Source organism: Hippoglossus hippoglossus, chromosome 13, assembly GCF_009819705.1.
Source record: "Hippoglossus hippoglossus isolate fHipHip1 chromosome 13, fHipHip1.pri, whole genome shotgun sequence".
In the NCBI taxonomy this organism is placed as follows: Eukaryota; Metazoa; Chordata; class Actinopteri; order Pleuronectiformes; family Pleuronectidae; genus Hippoglossus; species Hippoglossus hippoglossus.
In genome coordinates, this window is record NC_047163.1 from 16,657,762 (window position 1) to 16,675,571 (window position 17,810).

At 41.0% G+C, this 17,810-nt stretch overlaps 1 long non-coding RNA gene across 1 annotated transcript in view; it reads right to left on the reverse strand.

Annotated features, from left to right (window-relative positions):
• LOC117773210 overlaps positions 1-17,810 on the reverse strand; it is a 237,303-nt gene that overhangs the window by 97,802 nt on the left and 121,691 nt on the right. The window lies entirely within an intron of this gene.

Here is a 17,810-nt window from a genome sequence, read left to right on the forward strand (position 1 = left end):
GGACGGGTGGTTAGAGAGGGGGAGGATGGAGGGGAGGGAGGTGGGCAGATGATAGTAAGTTGCCAGGCAGCGTGGGAGTTTAAGGGCATGTTCAAGAGTTGTGTCTTTGAGTCTGTGTTGTGCATGTATGTGATTGCATGTGTGTGTGCATGTGTTTGTGCCTCCCCTCTGTGTGGGCGAGCGAGCATGGGACCGAGTGATGGCTCACGTGGAGGCAGTTGTCATGGCAACAGAGGATGTCATCTTGCTCCGCAGGATCTCAGCTGTCCCAGAATCCTACGGACATCTCTGTTCTGTCTCTCTCCGTCTTACTCCTCTTTAGTCTATTTCTGCTCTTTGTATATTCTGTTTTATTTGTACCGAAACACCTGCTCACTCCTCCCTCTCCCCCCTCATCCCTCTCTCCTCTACCTCTTATCCCCCCTGTTGTTCTTTACATCCCTCTCTATCTCTAGCTCTTGCCCCATTTCCCTGCATTTGCCAATCCCCACTCTTCCTCCTCTAACTCTCTTCACTCCTCCTCTCCGGTGTTACAGCTGTAACAGATATAAATAGAGGTAATAAATTGCAGTGCGGCTGCCACCGTGTATATTTATGTATTTACATGTGTGTTTGTATTTTTTACTCTCCAGTGACATGTACAGACTCAGCGGTGGGAGATCCCTACATGGCGAGCTGCAATTCATCATATCACCCCCCCCCCCCCCCCCCCCTTCTTTGTGTTATGTGGTGCGAGCACACGGCCCATTAATTCACAGCTTAGCATCAAAACACTGAGGCCACTTAACTCTGTCGAGCTCTTGACCCTCAGGCGCTTCTGGTATCCCACCAGCGCAAGAGCTGGTTTCAAAGCTTAATAAATGATCATCAAATATAAAGACTTCAACAATGTTGTATAGGAGTCAACAAAGCATCGTAACCTGTCCTCCATCTGTCTGATTGGTAAGTATGAACACGAGGGTTATAAACAAATACTAGTGACAACAAATGCAAACATTTGTATGGTGCCATTCTCAAGTCCATTTGATTTTTGAAATCAGATTTAAAGCTGCACCAATCACTATTTCTATATCAACATTGGATCAAACCCACAGGAGTTGGTGGAGACCAAAACAAGGTTAAAAGGATTTTGAAAAATTGCACTTTATTTGGTTGACCATAATACAAATACAAATGAATGCAAATGTTGCTCTGTGTCTTTACTAGGTGAAAATACTGTGTTAGCACTTACAAAACAAGTGTCCATTGTCTGTGTTTGATTGTGATCAGCTATTTTCTGTTCAAGACTAAAAACAAGTCTGTGATCTTGACCTGCTGCTCCTGTTCATAGTAACACGAGCAGCACCAGGAGCGGATTACATCACATGCAAGGTCAAGGAATGTGACCTGCATCAGACTAAACATCTAATCTCTGTTCAGTGTCCAGTCGGTAAAACTGACTGGCGCCAGGTTTTCATTTACATCCAGTTTGCCGACAACACAGATCACACTCCAGACAGACGATAGATTTTCTGTATGATTAACTGAATGCAACAACACAGCAGGCCCTGTCATAAGAGTGTAAACAATATAATAATAAAACACAGCAAAGCAGTGCTTTACTTCCAGGGTGCCCATGATAAACAGAAGCTGTCACAGCCTAATACATTATAGCAAATAATCTCACACACAGAGATTTCTTTAACTCTGTAAATATGTTTAAAACATAAGCTTGTATTGTCATGTTCGTGTGGCTTATTAGTCTTTTAAAAGTGTGACTGATGATGAATGATTAATGTAAATATAATGTCTAAAGGTCTCTTAGAACCCGGACAGTTTCATGTTTAGTTTTACCCTATATTTATTTTACATTGCATTACATTCCATTACCAAACACTTTTGCCAAAATCAACCTGACATTAACGCTCCTCTCTATGGAAACTGAAAATAAAAAGTACCTGTGTGAGTAGAAATATACAAAAAAAACAGGAAATAACTATTTTTGTGTATAAGGTGCATGTGTTTATGTGTTGGTGCAGCAGTAGCCAATTACATCCTGATGTTTTCTGAGATGTTGAAAAAGCTGAATGTTCAGCCACTGTTTCCGTCTCACCTTTACCACATGTATCACCGCTGCTTCACACTCTGCTGCTTAATCATGTCACACACACACAGACACACACACACACACACACACACACACACACACACACACACACACACACACACACACACACACACACACACACACACACACACACACACACACACACACACACACACACACACACATGCAGCGTGATTTATAGCTGTATTAGCAACAATCTCGATGGCTGGGAGAGGGACTGAGTGAAAAACAGGACAAACACATGAGACCACCAGAGACCTGACACCACACTCATCTGTTCACATTCTGCAGGGAGGAGGGAGAGAGGGTGATGAAGTATAAAAGGGCTCGATTACAGACAGAAATGAAATGGCTTGATTTTTTTCTCTCATCAAATTCTGTTGATCATTCTCTCGGAAATTGGTGAAAATGTTGAAAAACACTCGCAATGGTAAAGAAAGAGAAAACAACAACAACCTGGATCTACCCCCTGATCCAGATCCACATTACACAGTGGTTTCAATAAAGTTTGATATAAGTAGTTTATCTGAGAACCAGTTGTATATTCTGTTGTGTTGAAATGATAATATATTTTCACTGTCACTGTGTATCTTATTCTCATTTAGGACAATGCAGCATCTTATCCTGAGCAGTGATTCCCACATCGTTACTACAAATGACTGCAAATTGAACTAATTCAATGAGGAATAATTGAATTACAGACAGAAACAAATCAGATGAGATAGTAGACATACATGAGCATGAGTATGAGCAACTGTAACTGTGACAATGAGGCGTGATGAGGAGATGAAGTGGAGAGGATGTTGTTTATAGGTGTAGAGGTGAAGAGAGAGTATCATTGGGTTGGATGAGCTTTGAGACTCCCAGCATGCCAGTGGAGCCTCTGCACACATCTGTCTAGTTCTTCCCACGGGGGCACTGCAATAGCAGAAGCAACAGGATATGCGGAGCGCTCACCTCGCCCCTCTGCACACAAACATCTGTCTCCTCGCACAGGCCATATGTCCCCTAACACAAACCCCCGCTCCATCCACATCCGCACGTCTCGCTTTCATGTCTTTCTCTCTTTTCTGTTCCTGTCATCTTTTGATGGAGTGCCAGGGGCTGACAGACGCTCCCGCTGCACGGCTTCATGGGAACGCTGTCGCCTTCTTCACCTGTCCCTTAGAAAATGATTCCCAAGCATACGAAAACACACAGTGATACACGCAGGGGAGAGATGGTTTACTGTTATGAAGTGGCAACGTTGAATTTGGCCTCGGCTGTTATTACAAAGTTCAGGTTTGCATTAAAATACCAGGATTCCTGTAGAAATTACTGCAAATATTACTTGATCTTGGTCACGATGGTATATGTGAGCAGCTCTTCACTTTTCTCAACAGCATCCGACCATCAGTGCTGAACGAAAAGTCCATGTTTACTTGTAAAAACTGATTTATTTTGGATTACTGGAAATAATTAAAATTATTGATTGTTGCTGTCATTCCTGAAGTCAGGTGGCGGAGTACAGAAGACATCAAATCAATATCTTCAGCAAAGTTACAATAAAGTTCAATAGCAGAGCCTGTTGCATTGATCTAATACATTACTGTCAAGTTCCAGGATCTCGGAAACCCTCAAGCCAGAAGGTTTTTTGTTTCTGAGAGAAAATAACATCACAGTTTGCAAATCTCAAGTTTGGAGAAAAGTCATGTAAAGGTGCTTTAATGTCGTCGTGATCCACCTCCTGCAGATCTTTTGTGGGACTTTTTGAGTTTCCTGTTTTATTTTGGTCTTGTCACTTCTCTTCCTGTCATTTCAGTTCCTGCATCCTTGTCACTTGCCTCACCTGACTAGTCCAGTCCCTGTGTTTCCTTATAAGAAACCCCACATATACCATGCTTTGTCTTTCCTTTGTTGCCACAATGTCCTCATGTCCCCGTGGACACAGTCTCCCCAGTGTATTTCCAGTATTTACGTGCACATCCCCTTTTGGGGTTTATTGGTTTGGACTGCTCTCCCTGGTTGTTGGACTTTGCCTTCAGTATTTCCATGTGAGTTTTCTCCTTATTTCATTGAAGCACCATTTTTGTTTCATTTGTATCTTACTGGTCTTTACACAGAATGCGACAAATGTCCTGATGGTCATGGTTTCTTATGGTTAATGCACTAACTCACAAAAACAGATCACCAGCGAGTGAAGCACTAATAACTGACACAGCATTAGACTAAATCCATGACTTTGAATTGTCAAGTTGTTTGTTGATATCCGGTCTTTCCCCCTGAAGTCTTCGTTTAGTCCTTGTTTTCTTTTAAATTTACAGTGAATGACAAGCCAATGACAATTTCACACAGTGTCGACAAACAAGAAACTGAAATAAAAGGCTGTAGTGGCAGATGGAGGGAAGATTAAACCTTTACAGTTTGTGGTTTGTTGGAGAATCCCAGCTGCTCAAATCGACACTTTACTCAATAGGAAGTGAGCAGGTTGAACAGATGGACTCGTGATTCTCTTCATAGGTTCACTGTCGCTTGTGGTTTCTATTCCTTGTAAATCCGCTCATGAACACTGGCAGTTTCATGGGTGCAAGGGCCTGAGGCAGGTCTCCACCAGCAGGTTGTGAACTGTATAAAGATAAGGTAAATCAATGTGATGTAAATTGAGGATGACATTAATACACCTATGCATAGGTTCAAATGGTTGCTTGTTACTGGTTTAATGCATCACATGATCCCCATTATAACTGAAGCTTGAGTTCCTGCTTGCAGCAACGTAAACAGGTGAGTCCCTCGACAAACACCGATGGTTACTACCACAGAGGTCGATGATCCCATTCCTCCCAATGTCCGGACATGAAGTCAAAATATCCTGGATACAAATGCCCATTCAGAGCTGTGTGTTCATTTCAGTCACCTCTATAGGACCTTTACCAGCATAAACAGTGACCTTGTCAGGACCAGTAGACCTCATGGGGACCCAAGCTTGGTCCTAATGAGGCCGAACATCATTTCTGAGCTCCCGGTTGAGGTTAGAGGGAAGGGGCGAATTGTGGTTAGGTTGAGGTTAGGCATTAATTGGGCAAACATTTACTCCACCGCCAGCTTATTTCAACCCCTGGATGCTGTGGTTTTTAGAGCAAATGCCACTTGATATGATTTATGAGGCAGTGCGGGTTGCATGCGATGTGTTGTCCATTATTGTATTTACTGTTGGCCTTTGTTGTGTGATTGGGTTTTGTAGTTATTTTTTATTAAGGCTCTACTGAAGAACCCGGTTGTATATTTATAATTGGTAATCTGTTGTATTCACACACAAGCTGCGGCGCAACTTTGGCTTTGATGTTAGAGTTTTAAAGTTTGTTTTGGTATTCAAATGTGTTTAATTTGCTCGGAACAGCAGAGGAACAAACACAGATTCATCAGCCAGACGTATATATTTGTTATGCGCAGATGGTCATGAAGAGTGAACTGCAGCTGTGAGCACACACATCTCTGATATATCTCAGGATTGGATCCAAAGCCCTGTACCTGTCTAAAAGGGGATTTGGACCGGCAGTCTACAGCCAATCAGTCACACTGCACTGCCCGGCTCACACCTCACCTGTCTACTCCAGTCCCTCATCCACATTCATACATAATGCATGCACCTGTGCACTGTCATTGGTGGGGGAGAGAGCATTTTTGTCTTACTCCACATGTGTGTTTGACAGAAACATGCAGAAATAATAAGAGGAGGTTTCACTTAACAGAGTGCCAGAGGATCTCTGTCCTATGTTCAGATGCTCCTCTCTACACACACACACACACACACACACACAATTTCACTCACAGCTGCCCCTTTGTCCTGTCCCTCCACCTGTCTCCTGCTGCTTGTCCCTGTGGACCCAATCAGCAGTGAGCACTGGAAGACCGATTATAGTCTTAAGTAGCACTCAACAGGAAGACGAGTGGAGGAGCAGGATGGAACGGGATGGAAAAGGCTGACTAGAAACGCTGGCCGAGGTGGAAGGAGAGCATGAGTACATGTGGGGATTACAAATGTGGAACAAGAGGTTGTGGGAGAAGATGGTAAAGGAGAGGAGAGTGGAAGAGGAAGGTGAAATTATTGAGAAGAAAATGAAGCTGATTCTTGTAAAATCTTGTGAGAAAAGGGCAAGAAGATGAGAAGAAAAAGGTAAAGAAATGAGGGAAGGAGACTAAAGCACCTAACCTCCCATTAAGGCTGCAGTATTCATTATACCTGCAAAATCAAAGAGGTGGAGTGGAGAGAACGTATCAACCATTAAAATCTTGATGCCTTCTTGGAATGTTGTGTTACTCAATCAAGTGTAAAGGCAAAAGGGTTCAGACTGGTCACACTCGAACATGGGGCAAATAAAAATATAATAATACGGGAGACTGGTAAACATTTATGAATAGTCTCCCCTCAAACATTCATATTGTGGCTGTGCGAGGAATGACAATCCCTCTGACTTTGCTTTTACATGAGTTGTTGGTTTAACTTCTGGTGCTGGAAATGTGTTTCAAACAGTGTTTGATTATCTGAGATAAATGTTATTCGTGTCATACTGATTTGGTATCATGATTGTACTTTTTACACAGGGCTCGGTGATATGGGCAAAAGTTTTATCAGGATAGAAAGTTAATATCAGTGGATATCAATAATTGTCACGATAAATGTCACATTATTATTTCTATCAAGTTTTAAGACAGATTGTTGCTCCTGCTTACAATTTACACACATAATATCGATAAATATTGGATCTTAGGTATTATGCTATTGATGGAAGTTATTTTGCACATATACACATCTTGTAACTGATCTTGAACTTGACCAGTTGATAATTTAGGGGCTAAAAGAGTTGATGTTGAAAAATATGCTGATTACAATTTGACATTTCAGCCTCGGTCCTCAATATTTCAAAGTGAATAATTTAATAAATTAATTGACAATTAATACATTTAAATAAAATGTTTCTACACATAAAGTAACAAACAAGAGAACTGAAGAGAAAGAGATGTGAAAGGAAATGTTGAAAAGCGTGTGTGTGCATCTCTGATCACCGACCTGCCAAGTAAGTCTGTAACTGTAGACTTTCTTGACATTTAAGTTTTACTGACATTCAATCTTCTTCGTCTGACATTTAAATGTCCCATTGATTTTTGCAGGCAAATGTTACTGTAAAATAAGACTCATCACTCACCCCAGTGTGTGGTTGTTTTTACATGAATGAGTCATTGTGCCTTTAATGCTCCTTCAAATACACAAGTTTACTAATGAGAGTTTTACTTTCAATGTGTGTGTGTGTGTGTGTGTGTGTGTGTGTGTGTGTGTGTGTGTGTGTGTGTGTGTGTGTGTGTGTGTGTGTGTGTGTGTGTGTGTGTGTGTGTGTGTGTGTGTGTGTGTGTGTGTGTGTGTGTGTGTGTGTGTGTGTGTGTGTGTGTGTGTGTGTGTGAGAGTGACTTCAGTCGCTGTAAATCCCTGCGTGAACAACAACCAGTGATGAGCTGATGTTCACCTGTTTGCTCTGTTGGATCCTGCAGACACTCAAACTTCCTTAAGGTCAATTTATGCTGCTTTTACGTATGAGATCCTCTTTGTCCGTTTCAAACCATGTCACTGCCCACATACCTCCACGTGTCCTTTACGTTGGCATGGTTGTTAAGCAATTAATCCTACAGAGGGCAGTGCAGAGTAGAGTTTCTGACAACAACAAACATGGCGACGGCGGAGGAGGTTATGATAATATACTGTGACAAGGTAACATCATTCAGAGCCCTGTGGTTTCTAAGCAACTCGCAAAGTCTTTTCTCAAAAAGTTCTGCCATTGTTAAAATATCTTCCTTGTGTCTTGGTCATCTGGCTTGAACTATATTTGCAACACTGACCCCCAATGATTTCCAGTGGTACTGCTCCATTTCCATTGTATTAAGCTCTCAAGACATGGACAAATATGGAAAAAAATTGATATTCACTCATTATCTACTCACCCCTATGCTGATGGTGAAGTGTTTGACTCTACAAAACAATTTAGGGTTTCAGGGGTAAACAGCGTCACAGCCAAATCCAATCCAATTGAAGTAACTGGTGACTCCTTCAAACGTAAAAAACCATGCCTCCATACTGCTCCTGTGGCGTCTTCCAAGTGTCCGTAACATTCATGTTCAACTCAAAACAGTATCATTTGCACCATGTTTTTAGCCTAAATGTCCTCTGACGTCCTCTGGAGCCTCGTTCACGTTCAACTATCCCTTAAAGTGTCATCCAGGAAAATCCTAGAAAATGAACAAAAGATAATACTTGTCTAAAACTTGTCAAGGGGGGGGGGGGTAATTTCTAGAGGCAAACAGCCCGAGCAGAGCAGCCTTGGCTCATCGGGTGTGGTTTACAAAATCCTCTCTATGGGGAAAAGCTGGACTCGGTGTGCAGCTCCTGAACTGTCCAGAACACATACACATTGTACTTTATAGCCACAATTACTGCCAGCACTCTTCATGACTAACTTTGTATTTGTTTAATGAGACCCTGAGGCCACGCAGAGGTATGGATCGGGGGGAAAAAAATGTGCAGCACTGGCCGTGAATCAGCTCAGGCGGCAGCGAGGTTGTCTGCCAGGACCCAGCTTCTAAGTAATGAGTGTTTTAATGTCTGATCCTTATTGAATTCAGTAAAGTAAACCCTGTGTACTGTCCATCTGAGAGCTGCTGGGTTATTTGCTGATTGACTCAGTATTAAATAACCACATTTTAATAATAGTTACAGAAACATTCAAAACTTTCCTTCAGAGGCTGCAGACGACACAGAGCCAGGTGTTTTCATCGGTTTTATGTTAATTTATGCTTTGACTGCATTTTCTTTCCCTTAAGCAATAACTAATAAGTCGCCACAGATGAAGCGGTGTCAGCTTTTATTAGACAATCTAGCCTTGGAAGCAGAGGGCTGTCGGCTTCAAGGACACTTCATTTAGGTGTTGTCCTCCCGACGCTCATCACAGGACCAGGCCAACGCTACCTGACTGAGAGGAGGATGAAAAGAGGGGAGCACAGCAAGACACCTGCAGATACACATGACCGCTTTGATTATGTGTAACTCATTGAATATATATTGTGAAAATTCTCCATCGTCCATGCACTTTCTATAAAGCTAATTACTTCAGTTGCCAAAAGCCATAGTCGGCTAAGTGAGGGAGTGAAGGGCAGAGGTTTGGATATTGGAAATATTGAAGTCGAGAGTTTAAGTGCTGCAGCAACTGGTCAATTAAAACTCGATTTAAAAGAACATTCGCCTAGAAGTATTATGATAATTTACAGTTATCTTTTAATAGTTTCCATCATGTGATAGTATAACATTAACTCATTACTTATGGTTTTTGAGTTTGATTTATTTTCCAATACTTTTTTGACATTACATAAACAATTCATGAGTAAAATAAATGTGCAGATTACTGATCAATGACAATAACTGTCCAGTATAACACTAAACCCTCCGTTTAGAATATAGGCACTATAGGTCTGTCTGGGGTTTTTTTCACTTTAAATTTTCTAAATATAATGTAAGAATATATATCTACAATTATTCTGTGGTTCTAATGTGGCTCCAAACTCATCTATGTCCTCGATGGCATTCTGTACAAAAGCAGGTGGACTTGCTGTGAAGTCCTGAAATTGCCATTATTTTCTATTTTCTCTAAGACCTGTGTTTTAAAGGCAGCAGGGGGCAGATAAGAAAAAAGAATCAAGTCTAAAAAGAGAAGCCAGTAAAACAAAAAAAGAATCGAATATAGCTGAAATATGTCGATTTATAGCTTCATTGACAACAAATCTGATAACTTATTGATTGTTTTTGTGACCTTATAAGAAATAATTCACTAGTTTCAGTCTAATATTTGAATGTTCACTTAGTCTCCTCCTGATAATGAAACAAATCTTTTTGTAATCGGACCTTCTGCTTTGATGAGACCTAATTTCTATGGACATTTATGAAACATGACACTTTAAAGACCAAATGATTAATTTAAATTAATATTTGCAGACCCTAATGCTTATACAATAAATTTGCTGGATGTGAGTCTGGTCTAAAGTGTTTCAATGAAATCAAGTGCCAGATTATCATATTTGCTACAGCAAATTTGTTTCACTTGAGCTTCCTTGCTCTTAAGAATTTTCCCACCACATATTAAAGCATCAGAACAGCAAGTATACATTCACACTGGTGTTATATTTGATTGTTTGCATTAGAGCCTGAAAAGGAGCAAATGATAGATTTTCCCATAAAATTTATATATCCAAGCACACATACACATATAGTACTTTACATTATTAGGGTCCAGTTTGTGCACAAACCACCAGATCCCCTCATCTACAGTCGCCTTTTTGTATAAAACAATTCTTCTCCAGTTTGCTGCAGAACTGTGACTGTACGACAAAATGATCAACACTGACAGTAGAACAAGAGCGTGGTCATCCCCTGAGCGCAGGGTTGAGCTGCTTTCTGACTGAAAATATCAAATGTTTTAGGATTTTCTCGTGTCTGCTAATAAAAATATTGCCAGCTTTACTTGCAGAAAGACCGAATGCTAAAAATGCTGGAAATTTGATCCAACGTAATGAAATGAAGGGGGTGCACAGAGCTCCAGTTACACAGAGGAGGAGGGAGAAGCACCTGTGCAACTCACAGACTTCACTGATGCATGTGTCTAAGAAAGGAAACAATATCCAGGTAGGCATGTACAGAGTTTAAGTGAAGATCTACTGTAACCATGTCTTAGCTGCTTTCTAAATATTATTATTATTATTATTATCATGATTTAGTACTTTTTAACGACTTCACATTACATTCAAACCAAATTCATGAAATACTATTATCAGTAGCAGACACTGACATTTGTTCTCAACTCAGCCTTTGAATCCCCAGGGTCGTCATCATCATAAGTGATAACCCCCGGGTAATCAGTTGTCTCATTATGTGCGATGTTCTGCAATTATGCATTACTGGAACTGCTTCATGCTCCCTGAGGCCAGTCCTGAATATGTACACATGCTATGTGCACACAGCCACACAGGTACTGTATATTCTTTTAACAAGCATGAAGTAACTGTCAACAGAAATGTATTAATGTAACATTAGCTGGTCATTTGAGGGTGGTTACACTGCGGACTGGTGGTGGTTGTGTGTGTGTGTGTGTGTGTGTGTGTGTGTGTGTGTGTGTGTGTGTGTGTGTGTGTGTGTGTGTGTGTGTGTGTGTGTGTGTGTGTGTGTGTGTGTGTGTGTGTGTGTGTGTGTGTGTGTGTGTGTGTGTGTGTGTGTGTGTGTGTGTGTGTGTGTGTGTGTGTGTGGTTAATATTTGTCTCATTAGGGTTGAGATCTGGGCCTCACTAATGGAAAACGATCGGCCTCATCAATCTCCAGCTATTTTCCTTCGTTCCTTTCTTTCTCTCGCTCCGCTCCGCTCCGCCATACCCTCTGTATTTTATCACCATATGTGAAGCTTATAATGACATGTGCATAAGTGTTATTTTATGGGGAGACGGGAAGGTGTCACCCCCTGCATTTTCAATTAGACCACTGACACAGAAAATAGCCTCTCTGACTCTCAGCCAGTTGTTAGCAATGCACCATTTGGCTTGTAGTGATAGTTGACATTATTCTGCAGTCAAACAGCAGACGTTAACAACCCGTAATATATATATGACCCTGTTATTTAACAAGTCTTTAATTATCTTAATGTGAATGTCAAAAATATCCCGATTTTCTACTAAAACTTGAATAATAAAAATGTCAACGGTTGAATTAAAGGGAAAGCAGAACAGCTCATTAACGTCACTATTCCACTGCACATTTTGACTTTTGTTGTACAGGGGAAAGTACAGGTGGTTCTGTTCTATTCAAGTGTCCCACTAAGACATGACAGTGATCCAGCGTTCACGTCACCAGGGCCCCGACACTGAAGCAGCTGAAAGGAATTCAGCCATCACCAACATTTAATATTTCTAAACGTGTGCTTTTTCCCACTGCGCCAACTCGACAAATCAAGTTGAAAAGTATGAAGAAGGGCGATTTTGTGAAGCGGTTCCAGTGTGTTTTCACAAAACCTGTCAAAAATGACTTTATTGGCTGCTATTAGGTGAACGTGGAAGATGTGACAGTTTGTTGGCGTCACTGAATTTTCTGCCAGTCTGAAGCAGAGACACGCACTGAAAAACAGACCTGCTGTATTCATGCCACATAAAGTTTGAGTGAAGTGTGACATAAAAATGTATTTATGCTCCCTCATCATCCACTTTACTCTCCTATGGTTGCTGTTGTGTTCTTCAGGTGTTCTCTCTCTCTGCTTCCGATGTCTGGCTCTGACTTTCCTCTGTTTTCTGCATCACTGTGCTCAGTGAATGACTAAGCAGTGTCACTGTCACACATGGGTACAAGCATTTTTGTGTCATTTTCAGCTCATTTATTTGCATTTCATTAAACCACATTAGAATAAGGCGATTTACAGTAATTGAAACATTGCATATTTTGCTCAATGTGTGTTTGTATATCAGATGAATTATAGAGTGTGCTTGCACGATGTATAATCTGGTCTGTATTTATATAGATTGTCTATGTTCTCTATTTGTATAGCAATGTTCTAGTCATGATGACCCCTCAAAGCGCTTTACAGTACAGTTTTTGCCATTCACCCATTTATACAGTACATCTATGGGCAGCACTTTTTCTATGATGGGCAATTAGGGGTTCAGTATCTTGCTCAAGGACACTTTGGCATGCAGATGGGAAAGACTGGGATCGAACCACCGACCGTCTGTTTAGAGGATGAACGTTCTGCCCCCTCAGCCACAGCTACCCCATCATATTGATATGTATTGAACCTTTATTATGTTGCTATTGATGAAAATCTAAATCAAACTTCATGTCGATGTATTTTTTAATAATTGTTGGAAAACTATGACCCCAGCAGCACAAAATAAAAACCCTACAGATAATGACAGATCCTTCACAGAATTTTGGTTAAAATCATTTTTTTTAAATTTTCTTTCCCTTTTTCCTTTTACCCAGTTACTTATAATACATTTGCTGCATCTCCTGAGATAATTTGTGTGGCTTACTTATTAAAAATGGCTTCTTGGATATGTGTCACAAGTTAAAAATAAGTCCTGCAAATGTCCCCAATACTAAACCTATATTTCACTTGGCTTTCACGTGTTGGGCTCGTCGGTTAGTTTGATGCAGGGACGGGTGTTGAGAGGATTTGATTTCCCAATCCAGTTCCTTGTCAGTACCTATTTCCACTTGAAAACCCAGTATAGTATAAGACCAGATTTCAACTGATGCCCACTTACCGATACAGATACATCCATCTGTAGTTAGGAATTTTTTTATTAAATCACTCTAAATAGATTTTTTCCGTTTCACATATTATAGAGATTTAGTAGCAATGAACCATCATTTACACAAATGCAAAAGTCACATTTGTCCCAGTAATCATTTTGAGAAGGTTATCACCCGTGATGAGTCTGTGACTTACTTTGTTCAGAGAGCACAGATTCTTGGAAACAGCTTTCCAGTCATGTGGCTGATAAAACATTAAAGAACAAAAGATATTATCATTAAGCCTCCAGGCCTCTCCTCCTCCCCTGTGCCAATTTTTCCTATTTCTTATCTGATGACTTTTGGTTTGAATCTGTGTGTGTGTGTGTGTGTGTGTGTGTGTTTGTAAAAGTGTGTTGGTGCCACTTCATTTCCATATCGGTGTGACAGGGGTGCAGCTGCAGTGTGTTGGACTGGCTCTAATAAGAACAGGACACTAAGGCCTGGATCATAGGCTGTAGCTAATTGACTCATTGATATTCAGGCTTGGAGGAAAAGTATGAAACTCGCAGCGGTGGCAGTTCAAAATCACGGATCTGTGAGAAAACACACACACACACACACACACACACACACACACACACACCTGTACAAATTCATTAGCATTTGCTTTCTGTTTACCGCTGTGTGACTTGAGGTATAAAAATGTATTAATTCAGTTACAATCATGGTCCCCAGAGGAGTCCTACTGACTTTGGTGATCTACCGACTTTTCCTTTTAATATATCCCATAGCCAAGTCTTTCTAAAGCCCTTTTCAGACATGAAGTGTGAATAATGTCCGCACAGTTGGTTCCTAACATTATCTGGACTTTGCCTGTCATATATACAGAACACAGGTCGTCCGGATCAGACGTGTTCGCAGCAACAGGAAAGCAAACGGGTGAGTTGTGGCGTTTGTGTGGAGCGTGAAGGAGACAGAACATAATGTATAAATTCTACTTTGGAAATCACAGCGTTTTTTTTTACAGCACGTAGACACCAACAACTGTCCTTATCACCAAAAAGCTCTCAAAGTCTTTCCAAGTTGACATCTTTGTCTCTGTCTTCAACGTGCCTACTCGCTTAGGTTGAATACTCCACACAACATCCTGATGTTTTCTCCCATTTCTCATTTGCATTCTCACACACAGCCTCTGGGGACACGTTCAGGAGAGTATCTGTAAACCTGTGTACTCTGTGAGCACAGATGTACAAGAAAAACGCCAATAAGCCACAGACCCAGAGAAGCTAGGGGAGATGGATTATGTTTGTACGAGTCATTTCCAGTCATTCCGCCTGCCAATAAGGCTTCGTGATTGAGAATGATGGATAATGTTCTGCTTGTTTTCCTCTCCCCTCCATCTTCTTCTCTGACTTCTCTCCGTCACCACAACAACACCACCAGCCACCACATCTCATTTTCTGTCTCATTGTCCAACCACCCACACCCCCTTTTTTTTTTCTTTTAGTCTGTTTTCCATTTAAATATAATTCAGCATGCTCTCTATACCCTCTCCTGTGTGCGTGTGCGTGTGCGTGTGCGTATTGACTGGTTGACATTTCTAAAGTTGACAAATGTCCTGCTGAAAAAACAGGGAATCACTCAGCCTGTCTCCCATATGGTACCACATTTATTCGTTGTAACACTGTGGCTTCACAACATCGCTGCCTCCATCCATACACAATGAATAGTCCCCCTCCCCCAGGGCCCTTTGTGTGCATTATGAGAAAGATGAACACACATTTATTTCTAGATGTAATCAAATAACACTCACCCGTGGGTATGTGGTTATTAATCGTGTTCTGGTTTAATAAACAGTGAGAACACTTGCTGTCTCTTCTTAGTGTAGCCTCTTGCTTACACCTGACCAGTGAAAACATTAACCTGCAGGAACGGTTTTATTTTATTAGATCATTATAAAGTACTTCTTTTCCAGTAGTGGTGGAAGAAGTATTTAGCTGCAATACCACAGTGTAGACATATATTTCATTACAATTAGAAGTCCTGTATTCATGTACACAGAGGAAACATACTTATGCAGAATGGGCCCTTGTCAGTAGCATATTTTTACATTTGCTTTTATACATACAGACATTTACATGGAACCAGAGAAAAATAATTGAGAATAATTGGCGATTGCTTTTCTGATTAACAACTAATCAGCTCAGATTATGACCATAGTCTCCCAACTAAACCAGGTAATTTGTTATTTCTATTTCTGTCGTCTATTAATGTTACTCTTTAACCCCCGACTCACCAAAATGACCATAAAACAATGAGGAATGGGTTAATAACTTTAAGTAAATCATGACCACCGTTTCAGTAGAGAAAGAATGAAGTGTCACTGATTAATATGCCTCTGATAGGGTAAAGAAAGAGTGACATCTAGTGGTGACCAACAGTGATGGCAGTAGCACCAGTGTACAGACTATATGTAGAATAGATCTGACAACATTAAAATACATAAACAATCCGCCAGTGATCTCAATTACAGTCTTTCATGTTGAAAATCATCAATTACTTAACGTTCTGTTGTAATATTATCTTAACAGATCAAAACGTAATGCTTGATATTATGCAAGACACATGGTTTTCAAGTTTAGATCTTTAAGTATCTGACCTGACCTTGAACATACAGGAAATGTTTGTCAGCCAAATATATAAATTGAACCTCTCACGCCCCCTGCCGTGCATCACACGCTCTCTGGAGGTGGCTAATTCTCCAGTCTCGCTCTCTTGGCTGAGCTTTTTAATTTCACTCTTTACTCTCTAAACTGGTTTGGCCCAAGAATCAGGATTTACTAATCCTTCTCCCACCAAATTGGCTCTTCGGCCAAGACGACTACGTCACCCAGAATCCCCAGTGGTGGCCATTACTCAAAACTACAGTCATACAGCAGAGACGCTGAGCTGAATGGGAAAACGATTTCAACATTGCTGAGAGGGAACAGCTGCAGCATCCTGCTGCTGGAGGTTGACAGATTTCCTTTTATTCTCTCCCTCTCGTTCAGACCTTTTCACTCTTTCTTCTCTATTTTCACCTCCGTATTTAGTTTACTTACTTCTTTTCTTTTTATTTCAGCCTTTCTTTTTCCCTCCAGTCTCCTCACACACTGCCATGCATGGAAACACACACAAACATTACATACACAATTACACACAAGGGAACCCAGCTCTGAAAATACATTCCCAGGAATATTAGTCCAAGGAATTTTAATAGCCCCCTTTCACATTTCAGCTTTGCGAAGAAAAAAGAAGTGAAGAAGGAGAGGGAACAAAGTGTGCATGTGTTACTGTGTGAACTGGTTGTCTAAATGTCACCACATGAGCAGATATCCATAACGTACAGTGTAAAGCTGTCATTTGTGAGTAAGACATAGAGTCTGAGGTGTCATTTTCTGTTTTCTTTAAGCCGGGAAAACCAGCATTTAGGCCGAGCTGCTGTTTCGCTGGTAAAGAATTTAGTTTGAGACGAGTAACTGTATCTGTGCACGGCTGCAGAAACAGTGAAACCACTGCCTGCAGGGAGAAGCCTGAGACCAATGACCTGTGGCGTTCAGCGAGAAATGTGAACTGAGACGGTGCAACAAACAGCTACATCATGTTGTGTGCTTAATCGTGCACTCGCATACAAAAAGACCATTTAGGGTCTGAATTTGAAAGTACTGAACTCCTTAAACTCGTTTTTCTGTCTGTGTTGTGTGAATGTGTGTGAACGTGCCTGTTTGTGTATAACTTGTGTATATACGTGTGCATACATATGTATGTGTGTGTGTGTGTGTGTGTGTTAGCGGAGCCACATCTGGAAACAATAGAGCAGTAGATGCTGTCACTTTCTCTTTACCTCAGGCTTTTGACTGAGTTCTTAAGCAAACACTCAATTCACTTTCAGTAAATTACAGGAAAGCTATCTGAGCTGCAGACTTCGATATTTGGACTCTCCCTCATTCTCTGTAGTACACACACACACACACACACACACACACACACACACACACACACACACACACACACACACACACACACACACACACACACAAGCATGCCCAGAATTAGTCAGTGTCTCCAGTTGCAATTTTACCCTTGCACTGGTAAATTACAGCGCAAAATGCATTAAGTGTAATTGTAAAACCAAATTACAACTCATTTAAAAGTGAGAGGTGTGTTTATCTGCAATTTTGTGTGTGTGTGTGTGTGTGTGTGTGTGTGTGTGTGTGTGTGTGTGTGTGTGTGTGTGTGTGTGTGTGTGTGTGTGTGTGTGTGTGTGTGTGTGTGTGTGTGTGTGTGTGTGTGTGTGTGTGTGTGTGTGTGGAGGTTGTAAGTTCACCGCTGATGAGATGTGATGTATGGTACAGTAATGTTTACACAGTATAATCG